General features: G+C 42.8%; 2 pseudogenes; both read left to right on the top strand.

Annotated features, from left to right (window-relative positions):
* Positions 1–1673: 1673 nt before the first annotated feature.
* LOC148039793 (mitochondrial succinate-fumarate transporter 1-like) lies at positions 1674–4241 on the top strand (annotated as a pseudogene).
* A 6383-nt stretch (positions 4242–10624) lies between these two features.
* Positions 10625–12311, top strand: LOC148039792 (mitochondrial succinate-fumarate transporter 1 pseudogene; annotated as a pseudogene).
* The last annotated feature ends 941 nt before the right edge of the window (positions 12312–13252 follow it).

Raw genomic sequence — 13252 nt, 5'->3', positions numbered from 1 at the left:
ACGCCTCATATCGAGCATCGAAGTAGGGGATTCATCCCCGAAACGGAGCTTGACATAGGTAGGAAGTTTGGGTGTTTTTGATCTTCAAAACAAGTAAGTATTTTGGGATATTTTGGTTGTTTGATGATTGGAAAACATGGAGAATCTATTTCAGTTTTTTGTGTTCAATTTTTGCTGCATTTAGCGTAGGTTAGAATTAGGAAATCGAACTGGAGAAGGGTAGGGTTTACTGTTTCAAAACAGGGCAAAACAAGGCAAAAATCGTGCAAAAATTGGTAAAACGCTCGCTAGTGATGCCTAAGATTGGCAAATGAGTGATTGGGGGCATCAAAACCACACCCGGGAAGGGGTATAAGAGCCAAGAGGCCAAGGGAGAGCTCATTTGTGCAATTTTAGTGAGAGAGAGAGAGAGAGAGAGAGAGAGAGAGAGCTCCAGCTCTCATCGATTCGATCGCATCCCCGACACACTTACCGACCCGTTCAGGTATATGAATCTCTCCCTCTACTCCCCTAGATAGGATCTGGAAGTGCATGGTTATTGTGCTTGCTTAAATCTTGTGAATCGATTAAATTTGTGTTCGCGTTGTTTACATGTACCGCACCTGGCCCGTCCGAGTGGCCTTTTCTGGGCCGAGTCCTAGAATCGGCCCTCGGCCCCTGTCGCTCGGCCCACTCAGCCCAAACCCTAGTCGGCCCTCGGACGGCCCTTAGACGCCGCCCTTGGACCGCCGTCCGAGGCAAACCTTTTGAGTCCACCCATTCGGCCCGTCCGAGTCAAACTTTTGGCCACATGGCACATTCATCCTTGGCCTGTCCGAACAACCCATCCGAGTCTCAAATTTAGCCCTCCATCACTTTCCACATTCGGCCCTTGGCCCAAGTGCCTCAGCCCGTCCAAATCACCTTGTCCGAATTTGCTATTCGGCCTGTCCGAATCAAAACTGTCTGAGTCAAATCCTGAAATTCGGCCCTTGGATGTGTCCCTCAGCCCGTCCGAGTGACATACTCGGACCCTACAATTCGGACCAGTTCGTCCGAGTGTAAATTTTTATCAAAATTTTCAAAAATTTGACCTGACCCGGCTAAAACGTAGTAGCACAAATTGTCTAAACCCTGAGGGTGCTCAGAACTTGATTCTGGCACACGTAATAAGAAAAAATCGTAGCGCACAGCTGCTTAGCAGCTAGAAGTAGGCAGTTGCAAGACCCAAGGACTTAGACGGGAACCGCTGAGCTGTAAAACCTGACTGACTGAAAACGAACAAGGTGACATATGAGAAAAACCCTAAACCCTGAAAAAATGGCCAGAAAATTGATCTACAAGCCTATCAGGCTCGAATAAAGTGAGAGTGTGTAAGACGCTTAGGAATTTCTTGCTGCACTCAGATTGAATTTCCGCACTTGAAGTACACTTAAGAAAGTTGAAAGCTTGATTGAGCACAAGTGCACAAGAAATGACACACACACTGAGTGATCATAAATTGAGGTTTGTATTCAATAACTAAAGGAACTCACTCAGATAAACCACTCAAGGAACCCACCAATAGGAGAGGACCCAAGACATAGACAAACCATCAAAGCACAGATTAGGACCAAGCAAGGGGCGCCAACGACGTGGATTTAAAAAGTCTATTGAACCTGATTGACAGCTTGGTGGAGCAAGACAACTCAACAATGGCAGAGGAAAGCTCAGACAGTAGGTCTAATGAGAAACTCGATTTGAACGTCTTCCCTAATGCTATTCAACAAGTTGGTAAGCAGTTTTGATACACACGCCCGGTATGAGCACCGCGGTAGGACAATAGACGCTATCATTGTAGATCTAGAAGAGGAGAGAAAGCTAGCCCACAAAGCATTGCAAAGCATAGCCGAATACAATAGGGATCAACAGGCTAGAAGGCAAAGGCAAAGTATGGAGTTGCGCGAGGTGCAGTGAGTGTTGAACTTAGCAGGTAGGAACCGAACAGATCACTATAGAGCTCTAAAGGGGGACTTAACGTTGAGCGAGCTTCTCATGAAGCGACTGCTAGATAACACGACTGCAGAGCAAAGTGCCACGGCACTAGTGACATCGCTGCTCGTAGGACTAGAGGCGAACCAAGGCTCAAGGAGCCAGTCCAAAATACGGATCGTTGCCAAGCAACTCGACAAGTACCAACCCCATGACGACCCATACAGCTTTGTGGAGCAGTTTGAGCAAGTATGCAAAGCCAACGGCCTCAACGACCTAACTCAATGCTCACAAGCATTCGGGCTTTGCCTAGGCGACAAGGGTAGGACGTGGTATACGAGCCTAGATGCTGTAGAGAGAGCCAACTTCAATGGCCTCAAGGATCTCTTCATTAAGAGATTCATCGAGCCCGGTGTCGTATTGCTGCGCATTCGAGGTGTGTAAACCACCCAAAAGTTGTGCATGGGATTTGATACTTTGTACATATTTTTCTGCGTATGAGTATAGTAGCGAGTATGAAGGATTGCTTTCAGTCTATGTTGAACAGGATCAAGAAGACAAGTTTATGATTATTAGTTGTGATGATTTCTGGGATGTGTTTTCAAGTCAGATACTTGACAATAATGAGTGTTTTGAATCATATACCTCAAATATATACAGCCGAAGAGTACTCAGTGGCGAATTTGTGGTTGTGAACAAGCATCTTCTGAATGATCTGACTGACATGGGACTTTGGAACTTAGAGTTGAAGATGGCTCTATACAGAAAGTTCAGCAGATTCGTGATGATTTGAAAGCAGTTTACAGGAATGTTTGGGAGATCAAACAGGGGACCATTGTTGACACAGATGCAAGACCATATGCATTTATCAAGTTTGATACTGATATTCAGAAGACCAGAAAGCTTTACTTGGACATTTGTGTAAATGAACTTCGTGTGTTTTGTAAGGAGACAAGTGCTTTGTCTCTGGAATTGCCTGCTCTGTATGACCAGTCACTCAGTCAGGAAGATCCAAGTTAGATAAATGCTGAAGACATAATGGACATCATGTTGATAATTTTCTGTTCATTGGCTGGAATAATGTGCTTGGGCGATTAGTACACAGAGAATAATTGGTAATTCTATCATTGAGTTGGATGCAAAGTCTGGATGCATTAATGAAAAGCATTGCTTGTTTAATCAATGGCTGGACTGTGAAGTAATGAAATGGGGGTATTGTGAGCAGGGCCGCTTTTCTGATAGAAGGAAAGGGCTGCTTTTCTGGGTTTTTTTTAAAAAAATAGAGGTCGCTTTTTTGAGCGGAAGGCGAATTTAGGAATTCTCTGCAATCTGGGAAGGAGGGAGAAACAGAGTATTCGAAGGGGAAAAAAGAGGAGCCTATTTTGGAAAAAAAGAAGAAAAGGATTTCGGGGGAACTGGCGGGATTGTGGAAGCATGCTGTCTGCAGCCAATAGATGTCATTAAGACACGACTTCAGTTAGATAGAGGTGGTCATTATAAGGGGATCTTGCACTGTGGAAAGTCAATTGTCCAGCAAGAAGGAGTAAGAGCTTTATGGAAGGGTCTCACTCCATTTGCAACACACTTAACCCTGAAGTATACTCTGCGGATGGGATCAAATGCAGCTCTGCAGATAGCATTCAAGGATCCTGAGACCGGAAAGATTAGCCATATTGGTAGATTGGCTGCGGGATTTGGTGCAGGTGTCCTGGAGGCCCTTGTGATTGTGACTCCTTTTGAGGTTGTGAAGATCAGACTTCAGCAGCAACGAGGATTGTCTCCACATTTGTTACGCTACAAAGGTCCTATCCATTGTGCTGCAACAATTATCCGGGATACAGTCATGAGAAATGGTGTAAATCAAAGTGTAATGTTCAGTGTGAAAAATGCATTTGACGCAGTCGTGTGGAATAAACACGAGGGTGATGGATGTGTTATACAACCTTGGCAGTCCATGATCTCAGGTTTTGTAGCAGGTTTTGCGGGGCCTGTGTGTACTGGCCCTTTGATGTTGTAAAAACTCAGTTAATGGCTCAGAAGGCTGATGAGTTGGGTAGGTTACGTTACACAGGCATGATTCATGCAATTAGATTGATTTACAAAGAGGAGAGTTTACTTGCCTTATGGAAAGGATTGCTACCTAGATTAATGAGGATCCCACCTGGGCAAGCAATCATGTGGACAGTAGCAGATCAAATTACAGGTTTTTATGAAAGAAGATTCTTGCACAGGGTTTGAAAGCTTAGAAACTTTGCAGGTTTTAGAAAATATTGACATTCATTTCTAGGATTCCCATTTATCCGTCAAAGAGTGGAGGGCTTAAATAACTTTTTAAATTCAAGAAAGCCCTTGTTGGTCAGGATATATTTATTGAGGACTAGTGCTATTTCAAGCAGAGGAAACACTCTATTGAGGGCTAGTGACAGATTGCAACTGCTGATGTTATGTCTATGAAGATGATGCAATAGTACTTGCTGCACATGATTACGGTTATTGTTCATATGGTGAAAATATTAACATGAAAGAGAAAAATGTGCTATATAATGCCACAAATCAGTTTGTTGGCTTATGGAGAATGTAAAATAATATATGGATCTTGATCATTCCGTGTTCAACCCTCTTGATCTTGGAAAGGAGCTACCTCTGAAAGGATAATACTAATACTTCTGTCTGAAGTTGATAAACAGATTTGTATTAAATGTTTCAATATTGAAGGATGAATTCTATGCTCAGCTGAAAACCTGCTTTTAGTCTTATCATTGCTGGAAAGACGAGGTCTCGTTGAAAGCTTGGTGGACACAAATCCTTACACTTGCTTATTCATTTGTTTGATCTTATATCCTGAAATTTATCAAGGTCTTCTGAAGACACGACTTTGCTTTCACAAACCCTTCGACATCTTTGGTGAACCCGACGTGAAAGCGTCGCAGAAATTTCAGGATGGGAGACACTTCAGCCTCTATTTCAACTTCCTCTACAACTCCAGCTGCCTCTACTTCAGCTCCATCAATGACTGCTGCGTCAAGTACTTCAACGGAGGATCTAAAACAGATTTTGCAGAATATGTCCATGTATATGCAGCTCCAAAATCAGCAAACACAAATGTCTATGCAGCAGCAACAACAATTGCATCAACAGTAGTTGTCTCAGCAAAGGCAACTCTATTCAGAGCAGGAGAATGCAAACAGCGCGACTAAGTCTATTGAAGCAGTTGAGAGTGAGAAGAAGCTATTTGACGGGCGTAATGTTTCAGCATATTTGAAGACATATGAGATCAAGATGGGGTTCTTTGGAGTTCCTGCTGGACTTATGAGTAAGTACTTCCTTCGTCTTGTCACACCTGCTTTGAGGACAAAGGTGACTGATTTATTTATTCAAAATACACATTGGCAAGATTTTAAGAAGGCTCTTAAAGAAGAATATTTCCTTGAGGACTTTGGTATGGCTACTCGACGGTCATTCCGAGAGTGGGTCTACATGCCAAACAAAGGTCTTGCTGCTTCGGAGTTGATTCGAGAATTCGAAGAGAGGTATAGTCAGCTTGATGCCATTGAACAAAGAGCATTGGATGTTGAAAAAGTTGAGCTTTTCTTGCAAGCTGCAGATCCTGCTCTTCAAGAAGAATTGGGTGAGCTTCTTGAAGATCGCACGAAGCCTATGGGTCTTAAAACTGATTGGCAGGATGCTCAGGATGCAGTCTCGACTTTGACCAAGAGGAGGATATGAAAGACTCGCCTACAGAATGGTTCCATGACACCTACACCATCATCTGCTCCTATGCCTACTTCTATCCCTGTTATTTCTTCTCCTCCTCAGCCAGTTTCTTGGCCTATGCCAGTGCCTACTGTTTCTACTCCACCTATTCCTCCTGTTCCACGACCGATGCCTACACCTTCTGCTCCAAAACCATCCGCTCCATCGGTGCCTACTTCTCTTGATGACATAATCAAAGGTATCACAGATTTGACACTTGAGTCATTCAAAGCGGAGTTGGTGGGTAAGTTGAAGGAGCAGTTTGCTTCGACTGTGCCTGCTACTTCTTCTAGTGCTCCTACTGCACCTAGGAGTGCTCCTAGTGCTCCTAGGAGAGATCGGAGATGTATTTGGTGTGATAGTACGGAGCATCAGCATTGCAGGGATTGTGACTCTTTCCAGGATGCAAGGAGGTAGAATTTGGTATATTGGGGGCAAGATGGTAAGATTTGGTTGACTGAGACAGGAGCTCCACTTGCTACCAACTTTGGTAAAGGTGGAATGAAGAAGTTAGTGGAGGACATGGCTGCGCGTACTTCTTATGTGACGGCTAGAGGTGATGCTTCTGCATATGGAGTACAGATTGAGAAGGGATCGGAGACTCAGTCCGCACTATGGACTTATGCTATGGAGACTGCAAACAAGGGAAAAATTCAGCAAACTGTTTTGACTAGTGCAGGCTCTAGCATCAGATCAGAGACAGGTTGGGAGTCGCCTGTTGACAGGTATTCTATTTATGCTTTTTTGGCTAAATCTCATGGTGCAGATGTATTTGTTGAGGAGAAGCGTAAGAGGGATGAAGAAAATCCAAGTGCAGCTAAGAAGACTAGAGGGGGTGAGTTTGTTACTCCACCTACTGCAGGACCGTCTTCACGATCTGGGCCAGATCGACAGATGGAGGATGCTCAAAAGAGGGAAAAGAGGCAAGAGCCTAGAGAGAGAAAGCAGCCAGGATTCAGATTGATGTCCGATATTGAGACATCTACAGACATGAAGAAAATCTTTAATGATAAGATACTTGGCAGTGAGGTGACTTTCACTATTTCCGAGATTTTGGGCATCTCAAAAAGAGAGTTTCAGGAGGTCCTGAAGAGGAAAAGACATGCATTGGCTACCACTGATACACAGGGAGTTTTGATTGGAGAGTTGGATGATGATGATGATGAGGTTATGGTTGATAATGCTTCTGCTTTGCCGCAGGTAGAGAAGAGGGTTCAGCCTATGCATTATGCTGAAATTGATGAGCCTGATTTGATACCGCGTAGTCACTTTTCGCGGAGCCATTGGGCTAGGGAAACTACAGAGACGATGGTAAAGATTGGAGAGAAACAGGTGCCTTATGTTGCATTGGTTGATCATGGTTCAGAGATTAATCTCATTGTTCGTGGAGTTTATGAGAGTAACAGATGGCCTATGGATGTAGAGCATGGGTGGCGTATGAGAGCCGCCAATAACACTGCACGTGATTTATATGCTGCTTGCCCTAGTGTCAGGGTTTCTATTGGTGATGTAGAGGAGGATTTTCATTTCTTTGTGCAGGATTCATGCTCGTATCCCATAATTCTTGGACAGCCATTCATTACAGAGATGCGCATGGAGACAAAGGTCATGGATGATGGATCTGCTTATGCACGGATTCGCAGTAAAGATGGTATGAGAGCAGTTCAGTTTATGACTGTATGTGTGAACCATGTTAGAAACAGGGATACTCTTAGAGATGCACCTTCGCCCACTGTGAGGGATTCGGGTTTTCATTAGGTACCGCCGTTTCGCGAGACGACGGTGGTACACAGCAGAGGAGATTGGAGTTCTCGCCTCCTGGCAGCGGTGTTTTCTCCTCCGGTTATGTTGGGATTTCAGCAAACAGTTCAATGAGCTATCAGAAGACTTCTAGATTGTCTAGAGCTGCCAGGCAGTATATATGCAGGAAGGAGAAAAATTTGAAAAATGCAGGAATTTTGGAGGATGATGAGCACATAGATGGTATGTATGACAGTGTGATTTGTGCAGATACGATGACAGAGATGGGAGATATGCTGAAAACTGATATGCTGAATTGTCATGGTAATGTATTAGTGCAGTCCCTTGACATGTTTCATGAAATTGCAGATTTTATGTCACAGATTGAGTCAGAGGCTGAGGTAACTCAGCAAAGAGTATTGAGTGCTGAAGAAATTCAGCAAACAGAGTTTCTAGCTGGTTATGATCAGCTTTCAGAGAGACAGAGGGCTGAAAATTTTCAGCCAACAGAGTTTACTGCTGAAATATTTCAGCATTCAGAGTTTGGGGCTGTTTCTATGCAGTCCATAGAGCAGAGGGCTGAGAATATTCAGCCATTGGAGTGCAGAATTGCTGATTTACAGCAAGGTTTATGTAATGCAGAAGAGCATAATGAAGCCAGGGTTGACACGAAATATAAAACTGTGGATAAGAAGGTGAAGCCGGTTGCTGTACGGCTTCCACCTGACAGTGATCAGCAAATAGAAAGGGCTGCTAAATAGCAAATTTTGAGGAATCCGGAGCATATTGGTCATAAATTTTCAGCAGAGACACTTGCTGAATTGAAAATTGGAAATGGTGATTTCTTGTTACCCATGGAGAAGCAATGCTTTCAGGAGATGCTTGAGCGTCATGGAAGGGGATTTGCTTTTGTCCCACATGAGATTGGATGTGTGAATCCTCATATTGTTGCTCCTATGGTTATTTTTACTATTCCTCATATCCCATGGAATCTCCGACCTATTCTAGTGCCTAAAGCACACTTGCCAAAGTTGATTGACTTGTTGAATGAGAAAATCAGGATGGGAATCCTTGAGCCTTCATCTGCACCATACTCAAACAGGTGGTTTACAGTTCCGAAGAAGATTGGTACTCTTCAATTTATTCAGGACATGCAGCCAGTGAACAGAGTTACCATCAGGAATGTTGGTATAGGTCCAGTTGTGGATGAGTTTGCAGAGGCATTTGCTGGACGTGCCATTTATTCTTTGGGTGATTTGTATTCAGGTTATGATCAGTTTCAGCTGGCTTTGGAAAGCAGGGACATAACCACCATGAGAACTCCTATTGGGCTTGTGAGGATGTGTACCTTGCCTCAAGGTGCCACTAATTCTGTTGCGCATATGATGAATGCCATGCATAAGGTCCTTCGTGATTACATACCTCAGCTTACTATGCCTTTCTTGGATGATGTGCCCATTAAGGGGTGTGCAGAAGAAGAGAAGAATGAGAGCCTAAATGAGCAGGGATGCAGGTACTTTGTGGCTGATCATATTTCAGCATGTGAGAAGATTTTGGCCAGGTTAGAAGAAGTGAACTTGACACTTTCAGGGCAAAAATCTGTTTTTGGAGTGAATGAGGTTGTTATTGTTGGGCATATGTGTGGATATTATGGCAGGAAACCCTCACCTGATAAGGTGAATGCTATAGGCAAGATTGCAGAGTATTGTTATACTACTTCTGAGGTACGGAGATTCATTGGTGCTTGTGTGTTTTATATGATTTGGATACCTCATTTTGCACACATTGCAGATTGTTTGTATCAGCTGCTTCGAAAGGGGCAGAAATTTTATTGGGATGAGAGTCACACTAGAGCCATGCGGAAATTGAAGAAGTTATTGCAGAATGCTCCTACTCTCAGGAAAGCGGATTATAATTGTGATAGGCCTATTGTATTGACAGTTGACACTAGTCCAATTGGCATAGGTTGGGCTGTGGGTCAAGATGATGCAGATGGAAATAGGTATGCTATTCGGTTTGGGGCGAAAGTCCTAAACGAGAGACAGAGGAGATATCCGCAAATCAAAAGGGAGTTATTGGGGATTGTCACGGCTCTCAAATGTGACAAGGAGTACTTTATTGGAGCTTCAGTTGTGGTAGAGATAGATTGCTTGTCATTGATTGGTATGATTACGAGTTGCTCTACTCCGGATATAGCTATGTTGAGATGGATTGCATACATCAAGTCATTAAATCCGGAATTTAAACACATAGCAGGGAAGGATAATCCAGTGGCAGATATGTTGTCTAGAGCCAGGTATGATGATGAGGAGACTCTACTTGCAGAAGAGGATGATGCAGAAATTTCAGCCACTATGGTTGATCATGTTTGTCATGTCTTTGATATTATGGCTTTTATAGAAGAACTTTATGTTGGAGATTGGTTGCAGATTGGCAGGTACCTTAGTACACTAAGCAAAAGAGATGAATGGACAGATGAAGAGTTCAAGAAGATCAGAAGGAAAGCCTATGGATATTTTCTCAAGGATGGATTTCTTTGGAAGCATCCGAAGAAAAGAGGCGGATTACCTTTGCAGGTTGTCTGCGATAGAGAGACACAGTTACAGGTGATGAGGGAGTTTCATGAGGAAGATGGTGAAAAGATGGTTTGGGCCATACATAGTCAGACATGTCTTTGATAATGCAACATATGAGCTGACAGAATTGGATGGAACAGTGCTTAGAGTGCCTATTGCTGGAAAAAGAATCAAGATTTTCAAGAAAAGAGATGATGAGGATTATGCATTGGAAGAATTTTCAAGAGAAGAGCAACGACAAGAAACTCCAATGGAAGAGACAGATGATATGGCTGGATATCTTGTTGATCTACCGGAAATGCATAACGAAGAGATTGAATTGTTTGTGGATCTTGATGATAATGATCATGGGTAGTTGGCCCATCCGGAGGATGCGCAGGATTAGAGGGGGTGGATGTCGTATTGCTGCGCATTCGAGGTGTGTAAACCACCCAAAAGTTGTGCATGGGATTTGATACTTTGTACATATTTTTCTGCGTATGAGTATAGTAGCGAGTATGAAGGATTGCTTTCAGTCTATGTTGAACAGGATCAAGAAGACAAGTTTATGATTATTAGTTGTGATGATTTCTGGGATGTGTTTTCAAGTCAGATACTTGACAATAATGAGTGTTTTGAATCATATACCTCAAATATATACAGCCGAAGAGTACTCGGTGGCGAATTTGTGGTTGTGAACAAGCATCTTCTGAATGATCTGACTGACATGGGACTTTGGAACTTAGAGTTGAAGATGGCTCTATACAGAAAGTTCAGCAGATTCGTGATGATTTGAAAGCAGTTTACAGGAATGTTTGGGAGATCAAACAGGGGACCATTGTTGACACAGATGCAAGACCATATGCATTTATCAAGTTTGATACTGATATTCAGAAGACCAGAAAGCTTTACTTAGACATTTGTGTAAATGAACTTCGTGTGTTTTGTAAGGAGACAAGTGCTTTGTCTCTGGAATTGCCTGCTCTGTATGACCAGTCACTCAGTCAGGAAGATCCAAGTTAGATAAATGCTGAAGACATAATGGACATCATGTTGATAATTTTCTGTTCATTGGCTGGAATAATGTGCTTGGGCGATTAGTACACAGAGAATAATTGGTAATTCTATCATTGAGTTGGATGCAAAGTCTGGATGCATTAATGAAAAGCATTGCTTGTTTAATCAATGGCTGGACTGTGAAGTAATGAAATGGGGGTATTGTGAGCAGGGCCGCTTTTCTGATAGAAGGAAAGGGCTGCTTTTCTGGGTTTTTTTTTTAAAAATAGAGGTCGCTTTTCTGAGGGGAAGGCGAATTTAGGAATTCTCTGCAATCTGGGAAGGAGGGAGAAACAGAGTATTCGAAGGGGAAAAAAGAGGAGCCTATTTTGGAAAAAAAGAAGAAAAGGATTTCGGGGGAACTGGCGGGATTGTGGAAGCATGCTGTCTGCAGCCAATAGATGTCATTAAGACACGACTTCAGTTAGACAGAGGTGGTCATTATAAGGGGATCTTGCACTGTGGAAAGTCAATTGTCCAGCAAGAAGGAGTAAGAGCTTTATGGAAGGGTCTCACTCCATTTGCAACACACTTAACCCTGAAGTATACTCTGCGGATGGGATCAAATGCAGCTCTGCAGATAGCATTCAAGGATCCTGAGACTGGAAAGATTAGCCATATTGGCAGATTGGCTGCGGGATTTGGTGCAGGTGTCCTGGAGGCCCTTGTGATTGTGACTCCTTTTGAGGTTGTGAAGATCAGACTTCAGCAGCAACGAGGATTGTCTCCACATTTGTTACGCTACAAAGGTCCTATCCATTGTGCTGCAACAATTATCCGGGATACAGTCATGAGAAATGGTGTAAATCAAAGTGTAATGTTCAGTGTGAAAAATGCATTTGACGCAGTCGTGTGGAATAAACACGAGGGTGATGGATGTGTTATACAACCTTGGCAGTCCATGATCTCAGGTTTTGTAGCAGGTTTTGCGGGGCCTGTGTGTACTGGCCCTTTGATGTTGTAAAAACTCGGTTAATGGATCAGAAGGCTGATGAGTTGGGTAGGTTACGTTACACAGGCATGATTCATGCAATTAGATTGATTTACAAAGAGGAGAGTTTACTTGCCTTATGGAAAGGATTGCTACCTAGATTAATGAGGATCCCACCTGGGCAAGCAATCATGTGGACAGTAGCAGATCAAATTACAGGTTTTTATGAAAGAAGATTCTTGCACAGGGTTTGAAAGCTTAGAAACTTTGCAGGTTTTAGAAAATATTGACATTCATTTCTAGGATTCCCATTTATCCTTCAAAGAGTGGAGGGCTTAAATAACTTTTTAAATTCAAGAAAGCCCTTGTTGGTCAGGATATATTTATTGAGGACTAGTGCTATTTCAAGCAGAGGAAACACTCTATTGAGGGCTAGTGACAGATTGCAACTGCTGATGTTATGTCTATGAAGATGATGCAATAGTACTTGCTGCACATGATTACGGTTATTGTTCATATGGTGAAAATATTAACATGAAAGAGAAAAATGTGCTATATAATGCCACAAATCAGTTTGTTGGCTTATGGAGAATGTAAAATAATATATGGATCTTGATCATTCCGTGTTCAACCCTCTTGATCTTGGAAAGGAGCTACCTCTGAAAGGATAATACTAATACTTCTGTCTGAAGTTGATAAACAGATTTGTATTAAATGTTTCAATATTGAAGGATGAATTCTATGCTCAGCTGAAAACCTGCTTTTAGTCTTATCATTGCTGGAAAGACGAGGTCTCGTTGAAAGCTTGGTGGACACAAATCCTTACACTTGCTTATTCATTTGTTTGATCTTATATCCTGAAATTTATCAAGGTCTTCTGAAGACACGACTTTGCTTTCACAAACCCTTCGACACCGGATACTCCGATAACCTACTAATGTGCTTGATGAATGTCAAGCAGAAAGAGGAGGACATTTGCAACTACGTAACCCATGTGAGGAGTCTCTTCAATAGAACCCCTCTGGGCAAGCGATCACTGATTGAAAGAGTAGTTTTGACTGTATTCATCAGCGGAATTTGAGACGAGGAGTTATATTAGGCTTTGGTAGGCGATTCAAGCTTGCAGCGAGATGCGATAGCTAGAGTGTTTGAGGAAGCCATCATAGTTGATGATCAGCTGAAAGAGCGGAGCTCCAGGAGCTCGAATGTAGAGGAGACCAACTCGCGAGGTTCAGAGAGAGCGTCAGCCTCTAGTGAGCGATCAATC

Source organism: Lygodium microphyllum, chromosome 2 (assembly GCF_053477565.2).
Source record: "Lygodium microphyllum isolate KBCC chromosome 2, Lygodium_microphyllum_v1.1.10, whole genome shotgun sequence".
Taxonomy (NCBI): Eukaryota; Viridiplantae; Streptophyta; class Polypodiopsida; order Schizaeales; family Lygodiaceae; genus Lygodium; species Lygodium microphyllum.
The sequence above is the reverse complement of the archived record's forward strand: the minus strand, read 5'-3'. Positions and strand labels throughout refer to the sequence as shown.